Source organism: Canis aureus, chromosome 29, assembly GCF_053574225.1.
Source record: "Canis aureus isolate CA01 chromosome 29, VMU_Caureus_v.1.0, whole genome shotgun sequence".
In the NCBI taxonomy this organism is placed as follows: domain Eukaryota; kingdom Metazoa; phylum Chordata; class Mammalia; order Carnivora; family Canidae; genus Canis; species Canis aureus.
The window spans coordinates 33,795,706-33,819,724 of NC_135639.1; the positions used below are offsets into that span (position 1 = coordinate 33,795,706).

The 24,019-nt window shown below is 41.8% G+C and overlaps 2 long non-coding RNA genes and 1 pseudogene across 6 annotated transcripts in view; 1 reads left to right on the plus strand and 2 right to left on the minus strand.

The window, feature by feature from the left end:
• LOC144301384 (uncharacterized) overlaps positions 1-23,232 on the plus strand; it is a 56,611-nt gene extending 33,379 nt beyond the window's left edge. For 4 of the 5 annotated variants that reach the window (XR_013368213.1, XR_013368211.1, XR_013368210.1 and 1 more), the window contains 4 exons: positions 309-547; positions 9,432-9,710; positions 19,417-19,517; positions 22,795-23,232. This is a non-coding gene — a long non-coding RNA (uncharacterized LOC144301384). Of the gene's footprint in view, positions 1-308; positions 548-1,006; positions 2,356-9,431; positions 9,711-19,416; positions 19,518-22,794 lie in introns of those variants that run through there. The other variant, XR_013368214.1, reaches the window with a different exon arrangement.
• Positions 30-23,712, minus strand: LOC144301386 (uncharacterized). The gene is made up of 3 exons (XR_013368216.1): positions 23,445-23,712; positions 2,218-2,386; positions 30-430 (listed from the first exon to the last, which is right to left on the minus strand). It is a non-coding gene; the product is annotated as an uncharacterized LOC144301386 (long non-coding RNA).
• Positions 16,242-16,786, minus strand: LOC144300735 (large ribosomal subunit protein eL33 pseudogene; annotated as a pseudogene).
• Positions 23,713-24,019: the final 307 nt, after the last annotated feature.

The following is a 24,019-nucleotide window of genomic DNA, read 5'->3' on the forward strand; positions in this document are numbered from 1 at the left end:
TTTTATTTTTTCATGAGAGACAGAGAGAGAGAGAGAGAATGGCAGAGACACAGGAGGAGGGAGAAGCAGGCTCCATGCAGGGAGCCTGGCATAGGACTCGATCCCGGGTCTCCAGGATCATGCCCTGGGCTGAAGGCAGGCGCTAAACCACTAAGCCACCCAGGGATCTCCCCCGCCACAGCTGGCCTTTCTGAGATCACTCATACTAGGCAGTTGGTGCCCAAACTGCCTCATCTTACATTCTGTAAGTCTTCAGAAGACTTTTCTCTCTGCCTGTGACTTCCTCTTTCCCCTCTTTTCTCTTCCAGCTCAGCAAGAGGCACCCAGACTGTTCCAGCTGATCCTTCTGTGCTCCTCATTCTGATATTCCAAGGACAGTGTAGCTAGGTGTTCAGTGTTAATTGTGAGACTTGAGCCTTAGTTTCCACATCTGTGAAATGGCATTAAACATAGTTTCTAAGCAACAAAAGCAAAAATAAACAACTGGAACTACATCATACTAAAAAGCCTCTGCACGACAAAGGAAATAAATCATCAACATGAAAAGGTAACCTACTCAATGGGAGAAAATACTTGCATATCATATATCTGATAAGGGACTAATATCCAAAACGTATAAAGAACATATAAAAAATCTGATTAGGTAAATGGCTAAAGGTTTGAATAGACATTTTCCCCAAGAAAACATATAGATGGCCATCAGGTATATGAAAAGATGCTTGACATCACTAATCAGGGAAATGCAAGCCAAAACCATAATGAGATATTACCTCACACCTGTTAGAATGGATATTATCAAAAAGACTAGAAATAGCAAGTGTTGTTGAGGATGTGGAGAATGCACTGTTGGTTTGAATGCAAACTGGTACAGCCACTATGGAAAACAGTATGAAGGAAATTAAAAATAGAATTATCATATAATCTAGCAATTCCACTTCTGGGTATTTATCTGAAGAAAATGAAAACACTAACTCAAAAAGATACTGCACCCCCATGTTCATTGCAGCATTATTTACAGAAGTCAAGATGTGGAAACAACCTAAGTGCTCATTGATAGATGAATGGACTCCAATATCTATATGGTGGAATATTACTCAGCCATAAAAGAATGAAATCTTGCCATTTGCAACATGGATGACCTCAAAGATCTGATTCTAAGTGAAATAGTCAGACAGAGAAAGGCAAATACTGTATGATCTCACTTGTATGTGGAATCTAAAAAATGAAATAAAATAAACCAAGCTCATAGATATAGAGAACAGATTAGTGATTGCCACAGGTCGGGGGTGAGGGGTGAAGAAATAGGTGAAACATTTTTCTTTTTCTTTTTTTAGTTTAAATACATTGAATAATTTAATGAAATAAAAAAATTAATCATATTTATCTTATAAAGTTATTAAACAATGAAAGCTAGCACAAATGATTGATCATGTACAAAAGACTATGCTATAAGCACTTTTAAACATGTTATCATTTCATTTCATTCTCAAACAAGCATTGAAGTAGTTATAATGATATCCCCATTTTACACCTGGGAAATGACCACTGTGCTCAAGTAACTTGCCAACACTACCAACTGGTCATGCTCTTGGCTCAGTATCTTACTTCAAAGACTAGGTGAAATAGTGAGTATGCTTAGGAGGAAAAAAAATGCTTAGGGGAGTGCTGGTACGCAGCGAGCACTCAGTAAATGTTAGTTATTGTTGTTGTAGGGGATAAGCTCCATTCAGTGCAAAGACTTGACTGCTTTGATTTTACTGTGTCCTCAATACTCTGAATTAACAATGCCTGACACATATAGGTACTCAAAATATAGGTGATAAATTTATTATCCAAGAGTCATTAGTCCTGGTTTTTTCCTGCTCTGGGCCAGCTCTTTCTTTCAGTACCAGGTACTGAAAGTACCTGGCATCTTGGGACAAGCCTGAAGATACGGTGGATTTTTAAATCTGTGAGCAAATCACTGACATGGTTTGGCTTTGGTGGCTTTTCTGATTGCCTTAAGTTTTTGCCAGGATATTGAAGAAGATCCTCAACAGTAGTACTTAAGGGATATGGTGAAAACAAAGATACCGAAGTCATAAAGCCTGATGGTTGAGAGGGTGAGCTCTAGACTCCAATCCTGGCTCTGCCACTTTCTAGCTCAGGCAAGTTACTTCTCTAAGGCTCTGTTTCCTTTGGCTTAAAACTCAGACAAGGATAGCACATACTACATACCTTGTTCAAAGGACGAGACAACACAACTTAGGATACATGCATGTCCGGTGTCTTGTTCAGAGATCACAGCAGCAGCCCAGGAAAAGCGCAAATCCAGGGGCTGCTCTCAGGTTGGTATTTAGGATCTTCCTGATTCTTCTAAAATTGACTCTCACCAAGAGGAGTCCTTCTGTATTTGCAAGTTTGCAAATAAAGGAAAAGTGTTTTTATTATCATTGTCAGATACAATTATTAATTCTATCTGCTGCTAATTGAAATTATTGCAGAGGGCCTGAGTGGCTCAGTCAGTTAAGCATCTGACTATGGATTTCAGCTCAGGTCACAATGAGATCGAGCCCCACATCAGGCTCCATGCAGGACGTGCAGCCTCTTAGGATTCCCTCTCCCTCTCCCTCTACTCCTCCCCAGCCTTTATCTCTCTCTCTCTCTCTCTCAAAAGGAAGGAAGGAAGGAAGGAAGGAAGGAAGGAAGGAAGGAAGGAAGGAAGGAACTATTGCAGCCAGCAGTATGCTGATAAATGTTTAACAGGCTCTCTAAAGAAGAAGGAGGAGAAGGAGGGAGAAGGTGGGGCCAGGGAGCGGAGAGGAGAAAGAAAAGAAGAAAGTCCTGATTGGAAGCATTTGCTAATGTCCCTAGTGTAAATACTCCTACTGTGGTTGCTTTTAAGCTACTGCAATAAATGACATGGGATGTGGAGTTTATAAAGAGACACTAACAACCAACTTTGAGCTGGCTCCAGTGGTTGTGGGTATCATTTCATCCAAGGATTCTCACTTAAAAAGTGTTGATTACATCCATCAGTTCCACTTGATTTATTCCTTGTCATTATATGAAGAATGAGACGTACTATACACAAGAGGCAGTGCTGGTAGACTGTTGCCAGCCTGCTGGGGTCACCCATTGTCTCCATAATTGCCTGGCTCTGGGACCTTGGACTTAGATAAGTTATTCACCATCTCTCTCCCTCAGCTTCTTCATGTGTCAGTTTGGACTAAAATATAACTTATCTCCTATATGTTCAGGGACATCATGTCACATGCCAGCCTAGTACCTGATGCATATGTGTAGGACATGTTAGTTGTTATTAGTAGCTAGCACAGGGAATTCTTGCAGCTAGCACGGTAATTAGTGGCTAGCATTTGTATAGAAACTCTTCATTCATAAAATGCTTTTTCACACATTATCATATTTGACTTTCATAATGGCCACAGTTGAAAAACCTGAAGGCCATTGTCATATGGGTGATTATAGCTGTTAGGTGGATCCCTTGTCTTTCAACACTTCATCCTAAGTTCAGACTTATATCTTAAACAGGTATTTTGGAGAACATGAGTCTATATCATGAAATTGGGTCTGTTCCTGAAACTCCTTTAAAATCTTCCAAGTTCTCAGGAATGAATCAAGGAATGCATGACTTGCTACATAACAAGGCAGAAAGCAAACCAAGAGGCCTAAAGTGGTATTCTAGAGACCCAGAGTGGAATTACCCTTGTCTTGATAACTCTGAGAATCTTCATGACCCCAGCATGCACTACACAAATGGATTTGGCTCCAGCTGGCCCTCCAGCTTTTCCTCTCATGGGCACTAAAGGAGGCCCTCAAAGCCATGTTCTCTTCCCAATTCCCAACAGCGCCCTGCTGAGGTGAGGTTGCCTAACCAGTTCCAAGATGAGTGAGATATTATTGTACTAAATATTGAGAAAATAGGTTGCTAAGGGAAAAAAGCACTTGAAATGTGCCTAATATTTTCTATTTAAATCTTTGCTCCTTGTTATTTTCTTCTCTTTTTAAATAAACATAACAATTCACCGCGTTAACCATTTTAAAGCATGTGATTCTGTGGCATAGTACACTCACGATGTTGTGCAGTTATCACTGTTGTCTAATCCAGAATATTTTCATCATGCCCAAAAGAAACCCTGTACCCCCTAGCAGTCAGCCCCCAAAAAACCCTGTACCCACTAGCAGTCACTTCCCATCCTCCACCTCCCAGCCACTGGCAACAGCTAATCTGCCTTTTTTTTTTTTTTTTTTTTTTTTGAGTATAGTTAACACACAATGTTACATTAGTTTCAGGTATACAACACAGTGATTCCACAAGTCTATGCATTATTCTATGCTCACTAGCGTAGCCACTGTCACCCATACACTACTTACTACAATACCATTGACTATGTTCCTTATGCCATATCTTTTATTCCCATGACTTACTCATTCCATAACTGGAAGCCTGTATCTCCCACTCCTCTTCACTCATTTTGCCCATCCTCCTACCTTCTTCCCCACTCTGGCAGCCATCAGCTTGTTCTCTGTATTTATAGGTCTGATTCTGCTTTTTGTTTGCACATAATCCAATAATTCCACTCCTGGGTATTTACCCAAAGAAAATGAAAACACTAATTCGAAAAGATGCACTTCTATATTTATTGCAGCATTATTTACAATAGCCAAGATACGGAGGCAGCTTATGAGTTCATCGATAGACAAATGGATAAGGAATATGTGGTATATGTATGCAATGGAGTATTACACAGCCATTGAAAGAATGAGATTGTGCCGTTTGTGATATGATATGACTTAGAGGATATTATGCCACTAACCTGCCTTTTGACCCTATGGATGTGCCTATTCTGGATGTAGCGTATATTTGGAATCATATAATCATATAATGTGTGGGCTTTTGTGACTGGCTTCTTTAATTTAACATCATGTTTTCAAGGTTCATCCATGTCTCACCATGTATCAGTGCTTCATTCCTCTTTATGACTGAATAATATTCCGTCGTGTGGATAGACCACATTTTGCTTATTCATTTATCAGTTTGTGGATGTTTGGGTTATTTCCACAATTTGGCTATTGTGAACAGTGCTGCCACAAACAATTTGTGTACACATTTTTGTTTGGTCATTGGTCTTTGATTCTTTTTGGTATATACCTACGAGTAGAATTTCTGGGGCATATGATAGTTCTGTTTCATCTAGTAAAGAAAAGTGTCTTCTTATCAAAGATAAATTTAGGGAAAAGCTATCTTAGAATAAAGAGTATGAGCTCGGGGACCAGAAGAACCTGTCTGAATCTTAGCTTAGCAGTGGCCAGTTGACCCTGTTAACCTGTCTCCTACACAGATGGAAGAGCAACATCTGAACAGTCACAACATTGTTAGTAAGCAGTTATGTGTGTAATACTTCATTATGTCCCAGACTCAGAAAAAGAAGAAGAATTTCTTTCTCTCTTTTTATTTTTAAACGAGGCTTTACTTCTTATATCTCAGCCTTCAAGCAGAAGTGGTGAATATGAGGTGATGCTGAATTACTAGTTGACTCTTACTAGCCCCCAGCCCCACCTGCTCATCTAATTAGACCTTGTGGAACATGTCCCCCTCCCCCTACACTTATTTTCTAGAATTCCCAAGGGACTCTGCTCCTGGTCTTCTGCCTCTACGGAGCATCACGCTCTGTCCCCACCACCCCATGGCCCTCTGTGGGGACTCTGTCGATGGTCCCCTTAGACCTACAGAGCTGCCCTTTGGTCTCAGCAGATTGGAAAGAGGGTGGGGGCACCTAGCCCTCTCTCCCTGCTGAGGGTGACGTTTTGCCCCTGGGTTCTGAACCAACAGTGCTTGGCACAGTCTCAAAAAGTCTCCCTGACAGAGGGCCATATCTATGATGGGGGACAGTGACCAATTCCTCCAATCTTCCTCCTTCTCCAGGCACTCCTAAGGAGAAGTAACAATGACAAGGAAACCCGGCACCCCCCTCCCTCAACCAAGAACTAAATTGCTATGCACATCAACTCATGCAAGCTCCTTGGAGTGCATGGCCAGCCCATCCCCTCCCAGAGACATCTCAGCTCCAGTCAGCACGAACAGCAGCTCTCACAAATGGTCTCAACCAGTCTGCAATCTTGTGAACTAGCTAACTGTATCCCATTCCATAGATTGTGGAAAAAAGTCATAGTAAGAGACATTCAGTATTAGGACAGGCCAAGCCAATGCAGCAAGCAACAAATTCAGCGAAGCCCCACCCATCATCCCTGGCCAGGGACTTGGTTATCTTAAGGCACATTGCTGGAATGCCTGGACACCTGCATATAAACTTCCCTTTGTGGCTTCCTTTTTCTGGTTAATTGTTCAAGGATAACCCTGCTGATCCTCTATCTTTGCCGGCTGTGGTCTTTTATGACCCCCTGATAGGATCCCAGACCACCCCCTGGTATGTAAAAGTTTGAGACAACTTAGGGTCTGTGAAAACAGATGCCAATTTTGGCTCCCAAAAGGCTAGGAAAAGTAGGAAAAGTCAGGGTCTGGCCTGGTTGTGTTGTTTACCCTGGCTAGCAGGAAGAAAATGAGGTTCTGGAAAACATGGATGTAAAGAGCCTGCCATCCTGCCATCCATTATAGATGGAGGAAGGGATTTTGAGATTTAGATAAACCTGAGCCAAGGTGATGGCTGGTTTTATCCACCTTTTTAAAGGAGCCCCAGGACTCATAGCAAGCCTCCATTTCTGAGGGGTGCATATTGGTATCTAATCACAAGTAGGGAAACTGAGGCTCAAAGAGGTTAAACAACCTGCCCAAGTTCACACAGCTTGGCCAAACCAAGAAAAGACGGCACCAAACCAAGAAGTTAGAAGTTGGAGCCCTTGCTTAGGCCAGGATGGCAAAAGAACTTTTCCTTCAACCCCGGAAGCAGTGACCTTATTGTGGCCCCAGGCTGCTGCCACTCCCCAGGACTTGTAAGGAGAACTCCAGGGGGTCCTGGACCTATACAGGAAATAATCACATCTTCCTTTTCACAAATCTCTACCTGCAATTTAGCTTTTCCTTCAATTGTCAATGTTGAACCTGGGACTTTGTAACCGAAATTACAGATTTATATATGATATTGTCTGTTGTATCTTACTCTAATTACTGCATGTATATCAAAATATCATTTATACTCCTAACTGTTCCAAAAAATTTTTTAATTAATTAATTTATTTTTTATTGGTGTTCAATTTGCCAACATATAGCATAACACCCAGTGCTCATCCCATCAAGTGCCCCCCTTAGTGCCTGTCACCCAGTCACCCCCACCCCCCGCCCACCTCCCTTTCCACCACCCCTTGTTTGTTTCCCAGAGTTAGGAGTCTCTCATGTTCTGTCTCCCTTTCTGGTATTTCCCACTCATTTTTTCTCCTTTCCCTTTTATTCCCTTTCACTATTTTTTTATATTCCCCAAATGAATGAGACCATATAATGTTTGTCCTTCTCTGATTGACTTATTTCACTCAGCATAATACCCTCCAAGTCCATCCACATCGAAACAAATGGTGGGTATTTGTCGTTTCTAATGGCTGAGTAATACTCCATTGTATACATAGACCACATCTTCTTTATCCATTCATCTTTCGATGGACACCGAGGCTCCTTCCACAGTTTGGCTATTGTGGACATGCTGCTATAAACATCGGGGTGCAGGTGTCCCGGCGTTTCACTGCATCTGTATCTTTGGGGTAAACCCCCAGCAGTGCAATTGCTGGGTCTATTTTTAACTCTTTGAGGAACCTCCACACAGTTTTCCAGAGTGGCTGCACCAGTTCACATTCCCACCAACAGTGCAAGAGGGTTCCCCTTTCTCCACATCCTCTCCAACATATGTGGTTTCCTGCCTTGTTAATTTTCCCCATTCTCACTGGTGTGAGGTGGTATCTCATTGTGGTTTTGATGTGTATTTCCCTGATGGCAAGTGATGTGGAGCTTTTTCTCATGTGCTTGTTGGCCATGTCTATGTCTTCCTCTGTGAGATTTCTGTTCATGTCTTTTGCCCATTTCATGATTGGATTGTTTGTTTCTTTGCTGTTGAGTTTCATAAGTTTCATAAGAGCTGTGGGAGAAGATTAGGGGAAGGGGTGGCATTTGTGACCATCCTCACTGTCTACCTTTTCCTTGACCTTCCTCACTGATCCCCCCATCCACCATGAAATACTTCCCCCTTCTCTCAGCCTACAGAAAATTCCTGCATCCCGCCCCTCCACAAAGTCATCTTAAAAAAAAATTTATTTATTTATTTATTTGAAAGAGAGAGAGAGAGCATGAACAGGGTGGGGGGGGTGTCAGAAGGAGAGAGAAGCAGGCTCCTCACTGAGCAGGGAGCCCTACAACATGGAGCTCGATCCCAGGACCCTGGGATTATGACCTGAGCTGGAGGCAGACGCTTAACTGACTGAGCAACCCAGGTGCCCTCCCACAAAGTCATCTTTGACCATTCTGGCTGAAGCAATGTCTCCATATCCACCTTCAATTAGTGGGTGATCTTTCACAGATAAATATAATCCTCTCCTTGACCAGCAATCAAGAGCAATGACATTGGCATTAGAGTCCAGGTGTGACCCTAGGCTTTGGCACTGACCCACAGCTGTCTGTCCTGGATGGAGAGCAAGCTACTTAACCTCCCTGAGGAGGCTTATAAAATATGAAATAGGCTGATAATAGTCACTTCATTACAACCGTTGTACCAATTCAGTGAGATAATAAACATAAAATGCCTGGAACAGAGTTGATATTAAGTAATATTATTCTTATTATTCTTGGACAATAAATACCTTCAAGGAATAGATTTTAAAAATGTGTACCCCCACAAAACTTTAGGGTTCTGAGCAGCCTCATAGACTCATAATAAATATTGGATACATAGATGAGGACAGAGAAATCACTTACAAATTATTTGTCCAAAGATATCATTCTTGGACTTCAGACCCTGTGAGGTGAGCTAAGCAGCATTAGGATTCCCCTCTTGGAGGGTCAGAAACTCGAAGAAGTAAGTAGTATATCATCATTATTCTCATTATCCCAGGAACACAGAAAAACAGAACACAGCTAACAAGTAGCAGAACCCCAGGAGGCCACCTCCAGAGCTCAATTCCTAACCTCTCCACCACACTGCTTCCTAAATGGGCTTAAAATGCAGTGGCAGTAAGTGCTTCGGAGTCAGACAAGTCACCAAAGCAACAAGAAACAGAAAAGCATAAAACCCTCTCTTCACCTCACACATTTTAGCCCTATGCGTATGATCTTGGTGAAGCCACAGAACCCCAGTCTCTGGGGCCCCACTAGTAACTGGAGATAATGCTGCTTACCCTGCAGGGTTACCGTTAGGAGTAAATGCGGTACAGATGCAAGATGCCTGGCACACAGTAGGTGCCTAATAAGTAATAGTCCCCTCTCTCAATCCTAGATGGGAGCCCTCTGACTTTGGTGATCTCGGGCAAGAACTCTGTTTCAGAGTGAACATCACAGATCTCTATCTGAGGGAACACCCACATCAGCAGCAGGACGCTGGATGCAGAGGGAGGGAGAGGTCTATGCTAGTTTTCTCTCGTGGCTCTTTTGAGACACTGTGGAACTGAACAGAAGAGAGACTGGATCCAATGGATGGCTGACTCCTGGGCTCTTGACACCCTGTTTGGGATTTCCAGTTATTCGTGTTCGTGTGCACAGAGAAGAGGATGAGAAGGTGAAGTACTGAGAGCCATGTGTTCTCTTGGCCTGGTGACTGGAGTACAGGAGAGGAAGGGTGGAGGGGACAGAGTGTGCACTGGGAAACAGGAGCAGTCAAATCTTCTGTAGGCTCAGTGAATTTGAGGCAGCCTCCTGATTTCTTCAAACAAACAGCCTGGCTCTTTATACAGGTTCCCATATTTGCGCTGTGCCCATTGAACTGTCGACCCTGCCAGGCAAGTCCAGTCCTTCCTTTACCCCACTACACCCAGTTCAGCCTTCCACATGCTGAGGACATCTACTCCCTGTCCGTGAACAGATTGGCCGGAAATCTCCCTTTCTCTTTCCTCTTTTCTTCATGATTAGAAAGAACTAGAGTTGACTTCAAGAGGTCAAAGTAGACTTCAAGAGGTCAAAGTATTCTTCATGGATGGCCTCAGCCAAGAACACCCAGACCATTTCTGGAGCCAACTTTTTAGCATATGATGCACTATGCCATGGAGGAGATATGGGAGGAAAACAGTAGGGCTGGATTCCAGAAAGAGAGCATATAAACGGAGGCCAAGTAGACACGCAACTGAAGGTCTTTTGAGAGACGTGCTGGGAACAATTAACTTTCAAGCCAGTTTCCTCTCAAAGTGTGGTCACAAGCCACTTGCATCTGAATTAGCAGGAGTGTCAGTTAACACTCTACTCAGATATACTGAATCAAATTCTCTGGAGATGGGACCCCAATAAGGTTCATTGTCAAAGCAGCCCTACCCCAGCTCTGATGAGCTCTAACGTCTGAGAAGCACTGCTGTAGACCTTAGCCACTTCAGCCCAGAATTGGCACTCCACCTTTCAAAAATGGATCATTTCCATGAATAAGGGGCTCACACCTCCCAGCCTGTCACATGTCCCCTCCATCATCACACCCACTTAGCCATCGCTTTTCCCTCCTATCTTCTAATATCTTACTTGATGAGCACATAAGCCTCAAATCAAACTTAGTATTTTAAGAATAAGACCTAGAAATAAGAATTCCAAAGAGGGAGGAGAAAAAAAACCCAACACTCTGTAATCATACTTTCTCGCAAGGGGGAATATAAAAATGGATATAAAAGGGCCCTTTCATCTCGACTTTCTATAAATGTTTAAAATAGGGTTGGTGATAATTAATGTTTCTATAAGTATATGCTTAAGAAGTCATTACAATCAGCCTTTGTCTGCTTGGAGCTGGCAGCCTGGACCCACTGCATTTCAAGGGAATGCTTGAGGGTCATTTCACATTGCCTCACTCCTGGCAATCCAAGAGCTGCTATAATTCTGCCAAAGAACATAGAGGGTTTCCCAGTCAAGTTTCATCCTGATTTTGATTATTGTTTATCTCCAGTCCCTGTCTGAATAGTCGTAGTAAAATAGAGGAAGTTTTACTCCTGAATCCGAGGTCAGCTGGTAATGAACCATGGTTTCAATTGCATGAACAGCTGCTTCTTTTATAAGCAAGGAGGGTTCACTTACAGTTCAGGGTAACACAGAAATAATTCAAAGAACAAGGACGCTTCTATTCATTTCTTGATTTTTTTTTATGTTTTTGAAACATTTTGACATTTGAGTGCTGTAGAATGTGGATTATTGACTAGACTCAACAAGGGGAAAAAAGAAGCCAATAAAGTTAAAAAAAATAAGTTACACAATATTTTTTGACCCACCCCCACACCCTAATCATTACATAAAAATTTAATTTGTGTAGATTAAGTTCAAATAATTGACCACACATTTTTTTAAAAGGTACACTGAACATATTTAAAATTTTTACACCAAATACTTTCAAAAAGTTCCAAAAAATAAAACAAATCCTCCCACCTGTCCCCTTAAAACACTATAATGCGAATTTAAAAAACGGCTTTTCATTTAAAAAATAAGACCTAAAACGGAATATTTTAAGGTTTACATTTTCATGTTGCAAATATGTCTGACATTTAGCCAAGAATAGTACGGCACATACTGTTATGTTCTGAATCTGTAAGGACCTTGCAGGTCACACAGCCCAGCCTCCCACCTGCAGAAAGAAGGGCTGTCATCCCATCCCTGACAGCCAGACCCAAGCCTAGTGACTGAATAAGCACGACAAGCGCAGGGAACAGCCTCTTCTCTATGGTCAGTTCTGCTTATCACTATTGCTCTCTTCAAGTTGGCATTTATCTCTCCAAATCAAAAGTGTATGTACCCTTGGGAGCCACAAATTCCATTTGTAGAAATTCATCCAACTCCTAGACTTGCCTGGATGCAAAATGGCATTATATACGTAATTCTGCAATGCAGCTCTATTTGGAAACATCCTAAATAGAAGACCAGTTACATAACTTATGGTGCATCACTACTGAATGCTACTGAATCACTACTTTGTGCCAGGCCCTATTCTATGTGCTTCCAATGTACAAATTTATTTAAATTTTTTAAAAGATTTTCTTCATTTATTCATGAGAGGCACAGAGAGAGAGAGGCAGAGACACAGGCAAAGGGAGAAGCAGGCTCCTTGCGAGAAGCCCAATGTGGGACTTGATCCCCGGACTGAGGATCATGCCCTGAGCCGAAGGCAGACGCTCAACCACTGAGCCACCCAGGTGTCTCTATTTAATCCTTTTCATTATAATTTTATTATACTGTCGTGCTAATGAGAAACCTAAAGCAAAGTGAGATGTAGTAACTTGCCTAAGATTTTATAGCTAGTACATGGTGGAGCTAGAATTTCAAACCAGACTTTCTTTTCTTTTCTTTTCTTTTCTTTTCTTTTCTTTTCTTTTCTTTTCTTTTCTTTTCTTTTCTTTTCTTTTCTTTTCTTTCTTTCTTTCTTTCTTTCTTTCTCTTTCTTTCTTCCTTCCTTCCTTCCTTCCTTCCTTCCTTCCTTCCTTCCTTCTTTCTTTCTTTCTTTCTTTCTTTCTTTCTTTCTTTCTTTCTTTCTTTCTTTCTCTTTCTTTCTTTTCTTCTTTCTTTCTTTCTTTCTTTCTTTCTCTTTCTTCCTTCCTTCCTTCTTTCTTTCTTTCTTTCTTTCTTTCTTTCTTTCTTTCTTTCTTTCTTTCTTTCTTTCTACCATTCAGTAAATATTAATTGTATGCCTACTGCAATACACCCTACATGGCATTGGAATAAAGTTCCTGCTGTCATACAGCTTGGTTTCTAATGGGAGAGATGAATGATAAACAACAAAACAAATGCATACATATTGTGCCAGGTAGTGCTAGGAAGAAAAATAATGGAGGGGAGGGGAGACAGGGTGATGGAGAGGTGCCATTCTAGATGAGGTGGCCTTTTTGTTTTATAGGCCTGAATGCAAAAAACGTGCCAGCTGCAAGGCTAACCAGGGTCAGTTTGACTTCAGAACATGCTTGTTTCCCAAAAGGACTGAACACATCTCAGCCAGGAACACAACAAAGGCCACTCTGGGGGCACCCAGGTGGCTCAGTCAGTTAAGCATCTGCCTTTGGCTCAGGTCATGATCCCAGGGTCCTGGGATCGAGCCCCCAGTCAGGCTCCCTGCTCAGTGGGGAGTCTGTTTCAGGGAGTCTGTTTCTTCCTCTCCCTCTGTTCCTCCGTATTACCCATGCTCCCTCTCAAATAAATAAAATCTAAAACAAATAAACAAACAAAACACCAAAGGCTACTCTATGTGCAGGTTTTGAAAGCTCTCCAAGTTTTTCTCTGCGACAATGTATGAGCAGTATAAAGAACACGTGGTCACTTCTGCATATGTACACATGTGTCACATTTGTAAACACACCTACTTTCTGGAAAGACACAGAAAAAACAGATACTAGTGGCTGTCTCCAAGCAAGCAAAGGAAGTAAGATCTACTTTTACTATATGCCTTTTTGTACATTTTATATTATATTTTTATTATGGATTGTTTGACATCTACAAAAATATGTGCAACATGTATGCAAGTTATGTAGTACAATTTTTTAAAATAAAAAGTGCAAATTCCCCTCAGAGAGTATACCTCACTGCTAGGACATTTTCAGCACCATACAGGCTACCTGTGGGCTCTTCCTCTACCCCATTCTTGTGTACCCCTCCTCTTCTCTTACAATAAAACCTTCCTGAATTTCATGTCTATTATTCTCTGCTACCTTTTTTTTTTTAAGATTTTTATTTATTCATTCATGCGAGACACACTGAGAGAGAGAGAGAGAGAGAGAGAGGCAGAGGGAGAAGCAGGCTCCATGCAGGGAGCCCTATGTGAGACTTGATCCTCGGTCCCCAGGATCACACCCTAGGCTGAAAGCAGTGCTAAACCACTGAGCCATTGGGCTGCCCTCTCTGCTACTTTTTTTTTTTTTCTGCTACTTTTTATAACAACTTTACTGAGATATAATTCACAGGCCATACAGTTCATTCATTGAAAGTATACAATTTGATGGGTTTTGTTATATTTGTAGACTTGTGCAACCATCACCATGGTTTTAAAACATTTTCAATAGCTCTATACCCACTAACAGTCACTCCCCATTCCTTCCAAAACCTTCCCACCCCGGCCCTTAGGCAACTAGCAATCCATTTTCTGTGTCTCTGGATTTATTAATTTCATATAAATGGAATCACTGAGACCGGCTTCTTTTTATTTAGCATAATGTTTTGAGAATTCACCCATGTACTCTGCTTCAGTACTTTGCTTATTTTTATTACCAAATAATATTCCATTGTATGAACATACATCTTATTTAACCACTTGTCAGCTGAAAGACAGTTGGATTGTTTCCATCTTTTGGCCATTAAGAATTATTCTTAATTATTCTTAATGTATCATACAAATACAGCTTTAAGCAATATATTATTTCATTTGGCTTGATTTTGGGTTTGTAAAAACTGTATCACACTATGTGTAGTCTTCTACATCTTACTCTTTTCAGGTCAACATTTTCTAAGATTTTTCCATATTGTTGCATGTATCTGTAGGTTTTTCTAGAATCTAGCCACTGACCCCTGCTCTGTTCTTTGGAGCTATACAGAGCAAATCTAAATCCCACTGTCTGAAGAGCCAGCTTTCCGCATGTTTGAAGATAATTACCTTATTTGTCTAATCCAGTCTTCTCTAAGCTACCTAGATAAGTCAAGGGGGAGAAAACAGAAGTTAGGATTGGATGTACCCTTCCTTGATTAGATGTGGAGAATTCCATAGTTTCTTAGGAGGCTGATAGGATCTTTGTCTAAAAAGGAGCTCTGTGGGGGAGAGCACCTGGGTGGCTCAGTCTATTAAGTGTCTGCCTTCAGTTTAGGTCATGAGCCCAGGATCCTGGGATCAAGCTCCACATCCGGCTCCCCGTTCAGTGGGCAATCTGCTTCTCCCTCTCCCTCTGCCCCTCATCCTGCTTGTGCTCTCTCTCTCAAATAAATAAATAAAAATCTTTAAAAGTTAAAAAATAAAAAGGAACTCTGTGGGCAATGAACTCGGGAACGCTGGCCTAACAGCAACAAGAGCATTTTCTTGACTGCAGAACTTTTCTGAACTAGTTTACATTATAAATTTCTGAGAGAGGTCCTAGAATGTAACTGAGTGCCTTCTGAGAAATGCTTAGGCCACGCTGATCTTAAGGCAGGGTGGGGACTTGTCTGTGTTCCCCTGACTTCTTTCCATTCACTTGTTTCCTTTAGGCTTATGTCTTCCTCCCCCTCATCCCTGTCCTTCCACCAAAACATTTCTCATAAGAAAAAAAATCTATACCAGAGATTCAGAACTCTAATGCGAACTTTTATTCGAGTCTTGTCTTCCTCAACTCCAGCACAGAAGATTTGAGCCTGGATTAAAGTGAATTCCAAAAAGAAGAGGTAACTTCGAAGGAAGTATTGGAAGCGTTTTCCTTCTGTCTTAACTTCTGCTCATTGCTGTGGCCAGAAAATGCAGTTCCGAATGGCAAAAGCCAAATGAAATATTGCATGGTGATGTGTTTTATCAATGGTCATGGACAAATATTCTAATAATAAGAATTGTATAATAATAGTGAACATTTCTACTTTACAGATAACATGATATTAGCCCCCTAACAACCCTGAGAACTAGATATTAGCTGCATGTTACAGATGAGGAAACTGAGGCTTACCCAAATCATGCAGTTCCAGAAATTCCTCTCTGATCCCAAAGTTTGGACCCTCAACTCCTTGTTCACCCTCCTTCACAACCAGCACAGGCCTTGTCAGTTATAGGCTTTATGAAACCTGTCACCTGGGACGCCGCCTAATCAAATGCTCAGCAGCCTTTCAATTGGCTTTCCTGGTTTTCCTGCAATACTAAGTGTTCCTTAGAAAGCCACTTGGGCTTCCAGGACATAATTCTCAACTAACGTCTCTCTGACAAGAACACTCTGGGCTTAACTGTGGGCTTCTTAAGCTCTTCTATGGCCCCAGCCACCTTCTCTAGAAGGATTAAACCAAACCTATCTGCTCTTCATGAATCCCGATCATAATCCCATTCTAAACAGAAATCTGCCAATAAACTTCCACTGACTGATGTTCCAAAAGATGTTCAGTCTGAAAATTATGTTTGGAAATAACCATGGGTGTCCTCAAAGATTCTGATGTAAGAAGGAATACTACCGCAGTACCGAAACGGTTTCAGAGTGCCCATTCCCGAAAGTTGCCTTCTGGCTGAATCTGCCTCATTTACAAGTGCTACTGTCCTCAACAGTCATTTCTCTTTCTTTTTAACAAAAATACCAGAGCATAAACCTACACTTTTATTTATTTAGTTTTCACTAAGTTTAAATCCTTGAAGGGTACAGCATCATACGGATCCTGTGGCCAATGGCTTTAGCAGGAAGGTTGCTTTGGAATTTGGCATGAACCATGCCACTGTTTCCATGAGTACAAGTTACTTTCCCCAGATTACTCTGGTTTTGTTTGGTCTGCCACCAGGAGTCACTGTGTTGTTCTCTATGTTGTAAACATAAGCACATCTCTTGCCTAGACAGAATTCAGCTTCATCTCAAGCATAAACACTTCCAGTTTTAAGAAGAGCTGTGCTCTCCCTCCGGTTCCAGAGACAACCCCCCTGCCCCCGCCATTATAGCCAGCAAAAATGGCCTTGGATCACAGCCTTCTAAATATATTTGTCATTTTAGAAGTCCTGTTCCCAGCAGGCCTTGACAGGCTCCAAGATAGCCCTCACAGTCATTTCTATACCATCTGACATTGGCCATGACTAACAGGACCAAGAATGACATTTGGCCCAATGAGAGGACCATGAACCATGGTCCTGTCCATGACTGTCCATGAACCAGTCAGCACCCATCCATAAACCAGCTATACCTTGTATTACTGAGCTCAAGAGAATAAGGTTCCACTCTAGAGAACTTAAACTAAGAGTTTTCAAAGGAAATTGCCAGGTGGCTGTGGTGGTGACACTATCGTTTGAAAAGCCAGGAGAATGGACACAGGGCTAGCCGTTATGGTATGTGCAAGGAGAGATTTGGGAGAAAGGAGAAACTGAAACCACACAGGAAAGCTAAAGAGAGGTGGAAGGGAGAGTATATGTGCTGAGAAAAGCCAAGAAGCCATTAGAGACGAAGAGAGACAGACACAGACCCTTGTAGAGACAAGCCCCTCTTCCTAATGGCTCTGGGGTTTCCTATCCTAGTCTCAGTGAAATGTGACTATGTTGGGATCTTTACCATAGATTTTTTGTGTTTTCCTTTTGAGTTCTCATAACTAAGTCCCTTTTTCTGGAACATATTCAAGTAGGTCTATGTTCTTGGAAACCAAAAGGATTCTGAGTAGAATCCCCCAAATTCTAAGGACAAGTGTCTATTGCCCCACCAGTTTGGCCCAAAGCAAACACTCCTAATCTGTTTAAATGCTGGAAGCCTCATTTAAGAGAAATGAAATTGCTAAGAAACTTAAGACTTAGTCCATTTTTTTCCGTTTATTTTAAGCTTTTATTTTTTATCTATTTAATTTTTAAAAAACATTTTATTTATTTATTCATGACAGACACAGAGAGTGTTTTTAGCTTTTAAAAAGCAACACAGACATGCAAATATACACAATAATTTTATCTAGTATCTTATAATTCCACAGTCTTGTTTAAGAATAAGAATACATATTAAATAGAACATTGTTTTCATATGACTGTGTTTGATGGTTGACATTTAAAGTTATACTTATTTAGACAGTTAACTACATTAACTACATGGATTCACCTCTAATATCTTATCTACTAAATTATAATTTCCAACAGGGAAGGTCTTTTAGATTTTCAGTTTGCTCATTGCTATATTGCTATTCCTAATACCTAGCACATAATTGATTGATTAATTTTAAATATCCATTTTTAAATTGAGTTATAAGGTAACAATTTTAAAGGATTTTCCAGATGCATTTCTTTCTTTTTTTTTTCCTTAAACTAAAAGTTTTTAGTTCACTCAAATCAGGCAAAACCTGATAGCAAAAGAAACCATCCCCATTATCACAAGGCTGTCTTTAAGGACAACCAGACACTACAAGTGTCAATTTGTGGGGAAAGCTCCAAAGAAGAAATAAAAGAGGGGAAACTGCATGACTTATTAGGCATATTTTTCCCACAGAAAAATTGGCTTAAATGTTCTGAGTTAGCCCTCTCAGTATTTTCCACTTCACCCAATGCTTGACTTCTACTATCTTCTTACACCTAAAAATGGAGGAGAGGGGTGGAGCAACCTGGGATGAGCTGTAGAGGCTGTTGGGGTGCCCTGCAGCCCCCTGGACTCTGAGCCATGTTAGAGACCCATCTCTGACACTTCCCAGCCATGTGACAGAGCTGGGACCTCAGCTCTCTCAGCTCTAATGTGCTCAGAGAAGGGAACAGGACAATCTCTCATTTCTTTTAGTGTTAATCATCCCTGGTTCCAGACTGCTCACTTTCAAGATATATTCAGTGCTTTGCTGTATTTCTAGACCTAGACAGTTTCCTTCCCACATGGCAGAGACAAAGCTCTCAGAAGCCAGGGGCGACAGGCGCTGGGTCCTGCTGAGAACCTGCCAGCCTGGCACAGGCCGGCTGTGCCTGGAAGTCACCCAGACCACATTCCTGATCCAAACACTCAGCATCTGCGACATCTGAATGTACCTTTCCAACTTTAAGACCTACACTGTGTATTTCATTCACTCCAATGTAGGGAGTATTACAGTGCAGACTTTAAATCAGAAGAAATTTTTATCGTCAGATGATCAGATTGATCAAGGAGAAGTTTCTTAAGTGTGTCTCTACTTTTATTCTCTATTTTTAGGTAGAGACACACCTATAGTAGGAAAGTTCCTCAAAGCTCACCTGTGCTGAGATTTCAACTCCCATTTTCAGATTCGAGGCACCTCGGCATTTTCCTAAAAATACAGATTCTGGGGCACCCTTCAGATTGTGTCAGGAACACGGAGGGTAGAACCCAGAAGTCGGTGATTTAACAAGCCCTCAGGTGATTATGAGGAGGAGGTGGGTTTAGGACACACTACCGTGGATCTTAGCTTTGAATTCTGGAATATTCCCTGCTGGGGATGCAGCACTCTGGCTAATGGAGAGCTCATCTATGGGAACTTGTTTTAGAGTTTCAAACATTTTAAATTTCCTCAGAAATAGCCATTGCAGGGCAGAGGCTGGACTCAGTCACCTGGGGCAAGACTCCTCCCCCCACTAGGTCCCAGGCAGGTGAGATGAGTCCATCTGAGGGAACTGATCTCCTGGAAGGTTCAATTGCTTTTTCTTTTTCTCTTCCCAGAAAGTATGCCTGTCCAAGGTGACAATGATGACCAAGCCTCAAATATGAGCTCAGCTGGATCAAGTGGACTGTGTCAAGCGGGACTCCATGCATTTGTAGCAGTAAGCTTGCTTTCCCCCCAAACTTTCTACTCTGAAAATTCTCAAATCTATAGTAAAGGTGGAGAAAATAATTCAACACACATCTATATACTCTTTATCTAGAAAACTCAGTTAACATTTTATCATATCTGTGCCGGATTGTCTCCTTTCTTCCTTCATTCTCTTCATATACATACCTTTCTCCCCTTCCATGTCATTTGGGAGGACATTGCAGGCATCACAATACTTCACAGCAAAGTACTTCTGCATTTATTTCCAAAGAACATGAATGGTGTGCTACATCAACACAATATAACCATCACACTCTGGAAATTTCATATCAATACGGTACGATTATCTAATGTAGGATCCGTATTCAGGGTTCCCAAATTATCCCCTGAATGCCTTTTATAATTTTTAAAAAATATTAATGATCCCATCTACAATTACACATTGCATTTAGTTGTGAGAACAGCTTTTCCTGTCTTCCATGATAGTGACTTTTTTTAAGCATTCAGGCAAGTTTTTGCAGAATGGCCTTCAAATTTGGATTTCTTCCCAAATGTGATTGTTTCTTCATGATTAGGTTCAAGTTAAATGTTTGGCAAAAATACTAGAGATCACCTTGTGTCCTTATATCAGAAGACACGTGTGGTCTGTTTGTCTCATTTTAGATAAGTTTGATCATTTGACACAAAGGTACTTTTTTTCCTCTATTAAGTGGACATTTACAGGATGATATTTTGAGACTGTGTGAACATCCTATACCCTAATGGTTTCATCCAGTAGTTGAGCACCCACTGATAAGCCTTTACTTCCTTCAGTTATTGAATGGTGATTGGAAAATGATCATTTCCTAATTTTATTATTCCTTTTACATTTTTTATGGCATTATTCAATAAAGAGCTTTCCCATCTCACCCCACACTTTTAAAATTATTATTATTATTAGAATATCTCAATGGACGCACTGATCTTTTGTTTGATGTTATTATCTATGATTTCACTATTCTTTTTGATGTTCCAATTGACCCAAACTTAACCAATACGAGCTCCTTCAAGATGGCTCCTATGTCTTTTGACGGTTTGAACGCTTCCTTACTTGGAGTACTTACTGGCATGACAAGGCATCCCAGATCCACCTTAGAGTTTTCCTTCTCTAGCCCTGGAATTAGCCATTTCTCCAAGGAGTTCTGGTAGCCTTCAAGCTCATTGCCACTGGGGTGTCATTGCTTCCAGGCCTTTGGAGTGAACAGAACTAGGAAATACACATCTATTTTTAATGTACTATTTCTTGCAATTCTAATCTAACATGAAAAGTACTTCCTTTCCTTCCCCCATTCCATAGTCATATGTCCTTTCTCCAACAATAAAATCCTAACTCCCCCAAGTACCAGTCTATTCACTCATTTACTACAATATACTCAAAATAGCTTGGGAATTACTTCACTACAATCTCTACTGACCACAAACTGCCTAAGTTAAGGGGAAGGTTTCTGCAGTTCAGTAATCCTTGGCCTACATCCCACCAAGTGTGTTCAGTAAGAGTACTGTGTTCCTAAGTTCCTTGGATGGGTTCTTTGTTTTCCTCTGCATGGTTATATTGTCACTCTGATTTACAGTTAGGTTTAACTAAGCTTTTAATAAATATTAAGAAAAGCTCAATGTTATAGTCACAGACAGAACCTGGAGGGCAGAGACACATGGTGCTAATTCAGAGCACACTCCTGCATTCAGTCATGGAGGGGAGGGGGGCAGAGGGGTAAACAGAGTCTGCATCCTTATAGGAATAATGGCCCAAGACTCTTCCTCCTCCACATGACATGAAGTTATCAGAAAATGAACATGCACACATTTGCAGAGCTAACACCAAGTTTCCCAGCACAGACCTTTCAGCATTGAGGTTTGTCTTATTGTTCTGAAGCTTCCTTGACTGGGGAAAGAAAAGCTGTGAATGGAGAACATGAGAGACAGAGAAACGAGGGAGACAGGGAAGGGACTGAAGGAAAGAGGGGGAGAGAGAGGAAAACAGAGACAGGAAAGATGGCACCAACATCGAGCCAAGGCTATGTCATGTCCCACAAAACCCAAACTGCACTAATCTTGAATGAACCTTCCCTGAATTCTCCTCTTTACAGAGGAGGTGAGTTTGAGTTGGAGGACTGGCCCTCCTGTCCAGGCTAATTCTGACAGTTGGGAGAAACACAGCCAGCAGTCAGCTCTGGTGGCTAAAGAGAACTGGAGAGACTGGAGCCACAGAGGCAGGCAGCAGGGCAGATGCCTGTGCTATCAGGGTGCCACAGGGGGGTGCTGGCGTCCTTGTAAGACTTTCTTCCTAGTTTTCCAGGTGTGAGTCAGCTCCAACTAGGGATCTTCCCTTCCAGGGGGGCCAGGCCATGGGCAGGGAAGAAGGAGAAGAGCCCAATGCAGGGCTTAAACTCATGACCCTGAGATCAAGAACTGAGCTGAGATTAAGAGGTGGATGCTTAGCCACCTGACTGAGCCACCCAGGTGCCCCTGAGTCCATCCTTCTGCTGTCTACTTTATGCTGTCATGGCACAGAAGGAAGCTAGAAAATTGCACATCTGACTTGGGAGTGAGAAACCTGGGTGAGGGATGAAGATCTGTTGAGGGTCCACCATTCCTGCAGAAGTAGTTCCCCCACCCTCCATCACACTGCTCCATCACACTCCATCACACTGTTCTCGCTGGCCAGCCTGCTCATGGGGGGGCCCATCATGTGGGCAGTGGAGGCCTATAGCCCTGTGGGAGCATTCTCTACTCTGTTCCTCTGTACTACCTGCCGTCTGGAAAGGAGTTAATATATATCCCACCTCCCTCAAAGTAAAAACCCACACGCGGTTTAAAATGTGATCCCTCCAAGAGAATCGTTGAGTTTCAACCACAGACCCTTAGGTAGTAGAGGCTAAAGCAATAATGGTGGAAAGTCAGACAGTCTTTTCTAAGCAGAGTTGACATTCAGGGATGGGAGTTCCTTGGTCTCCTTTCAAATTATGACATTGACCTCTTACAAAGGTGGCTCTGAATGAACGTTTGGGGGATACTTGGAAAATTCTGTTTCCTCCTAATTAATCTTTTGAGTTACCATAAAGCTTGAGGGCCTGAGTAAATTCAAGGGGCACCATAAAATTTACTTCAGCAACAACCAGCCAACATCTCACACAACTCTGTGTAAGATATTCCACTCAATCACAGCATGAAGTCACAGCTTTGGTAGGACCCAGGCAAATAGAACATTACACTTCCTCCATCCAACCTATGCTTGTTCTTTGATACAGAGTGAAATGCTGGCATCGTTCTTTCATGAAGACAAGTAAGAGACGATGGCCAGACATGGTATATGGACCAAGACTCAAGGTGGAGTGGAGATGCAGCTGTCACTACTCTCTGAGCTTTCTTGGCTCCCTGCACCCTGGTCAGACGGTCTAGAGAACCACGAGTCCTAGAGAGGAATCAGAAGAAGGAAGCCTCCAGAAGCACCACTCTGGAAAAATATGAAACTGGGAGACAAGCTGAGAGGTTTACTAATGGGAAAAACTGTTTTAAGCAGCACTGTTGGTACACTGGAGGATATGGGGAGACTGAGCCAAAGGTTCAAAGAAATCTAAACAATGAAAAGAAATGAGCAGTAATTAGCCCCAGGAAACTAAAAATTTATACAAGAAAATAGATGTCATAATAGTACACCACTTGGCTCAGCATTAAACAAGACTAACGGTGTGTTTTTTTTTTTTTTCAGTTATAACCTTGTTAGCATTATTTGACTTTTTAAACTGTGTTCAAGTATTATTTTGATAAAAGCTAATTTGAAAAGATTTTAGGGACTTTAAAATCATCTTATTTGGTGGAGTAAGTAGATCGGACCTGAATTCCGTGTGGCATTTGGCAGGAAGTTAGATGTTGACATCCAGTGGTTTTGTTCTCTTACCTCTTTTGTCTAAAAGGTTCAAGTTCAGAGGGAAGTCAAGGGCTTGGAATGTGACATCAGATCATGTCTCCTTGAGGTGGTGGGAACATCCAAAAGTCACTCACAGTTTAGAGCGCCTTGAGGGCATTAGGCATCCTTGTGAGCCTGAGATTTCCCTAGCAGGACAGCCCAGGGACAGAGAGGCAGTAGAGGGGTTCTAGTCCAAGTTGACAGTGTGGGGTGAACTTAAACAGCTCATTCTACTCCCTGCCCTTCACCCTGGGCTCCAGTTTGCTCACTGCTAAAATTGCTGGGGCAGGGAAAGGCACAAGACAGTTAATTACCATTCATTTAATCACAAAAGTTTATTGATTACCTCACACATCCCTACTGGTCACAGGAGTTAAGCCATGAAGCAGACTCACAAAGGCTCTGCCCTCGTGTGCTTTACAGTCCAGTGGGGGAGACAGACAAGAAAGCAGGGAGCAGGCAAATACATACCTCAAATTGTTGGGATAAAAATCATGGCAGGCAAGTGTGGGGTATTTATTAGATGGGATGGTCAGAGAAGGCCTCTTTGAGGAAGTGATTTCTGA